We start from the raw sequence: 1,117 nt of genomic DNA, 5'->3' as shown, positions 1-1,117 counted from the left end.
AGGAGAAGTGGGGGTGGGGGCGGAGGGGGTGGTTCAAAGGTGGGGGGAGGCGGAGTGGCGACACGCTCGTCGGTCGGACCAGCAACCGGCGCGGGCGCCGCCGCCGCTGTGGTTGGTTGTGGAGCGCTGCTGTCTTGTTCGTCGGGGCTTGACGGCGGGAGGCGGGGACAGGTGGCAGGGGACGGCCCGTCATCGCCGTCGCGGGCAAATGTCACGGCTCGCATAGGTATTTGCCTGCATGTAAAATGAGCTTGTATGAGGCATGAAAAGGACCAGTTTTGAAGCTTGTCTAGGCACGTACTCGAAGGAGATGGCAAAGTCCACGCAGCAGTAATTCTGTCACTCTGTCCTGACATTTTTCAGTAAAATTATTTTCTACTAGCTAAACAAGACCAATCGAGCATCTTGCCCACCTGATGACCAAGGGGGTGTGGAAGCTCAAAAAAGGATAATTGCCAAGACTAACATGAACACGCAGAAATAACAGCATTATAACTGCGTGCAGAACGTAGAAAAATTGAAATTGGTTTTCAGAGTTCCATGGTTTCAGAAACCATTACAGCTAGGCTGTCAGATGCGTTGACCATGCAAAATCTCCTTTTAGGTTTCTATGAGAAAGCTCGTTCATTTATTTTAATGTGTTTTCTCGTCTCTCTCACTACACCTTTTATTAACATTGAGATCTCGGGAAAACAAACTTTCACGCATGAAAAAGTCATAGGAGGAATAACATCAGCGTATATTGAAACTGAAATTAAAAAAAAAAAAAAAAAAAGAAGAAAAGACTGGTCAGAGTACCCTGCTATGATGTTACATTAGAGCAATAGTGGCTCTGTAGCCAGTTTTTCAAGCATTTCACTGTCCCAAATGTACATTTCGGAGCCTGAATTAGGTCACTGTCGCAAGCGCAGGCAAACCCAGAAACACTGCAATACATTCTAGTCATTTCAACTTGTCTAATTTGCACCGACAGCAGCTGCTTGAGGTACACGTGCACAGAATAAAAGACAGCTCAGTGGCTACTCACCCGACAATATTGCCTCTTGACTAGAGACACGCGGTAGCCCTGGCCAATCGCTCAAAGCTGGCACGGATAGGGTCGCTCCCTCACAGAGGA

Source organism: Dermacentor silvarum, chromosome 11 (genome assembly GCF_013339745.2).
Source record: "Dermacentor silvarum isolate Dsil-2018 chromosome 11, BIME_Dsil_1.4, whole genome shotgun sequence".
NCBI lineage: Eukaryota > Metazoa > Arthropoda > Arachnida > Ixodida > Ixodidae > Dermacentor > Dermacentor silvarum.
Note: the sequence above shows the minus strand (reverse complement) of the source record.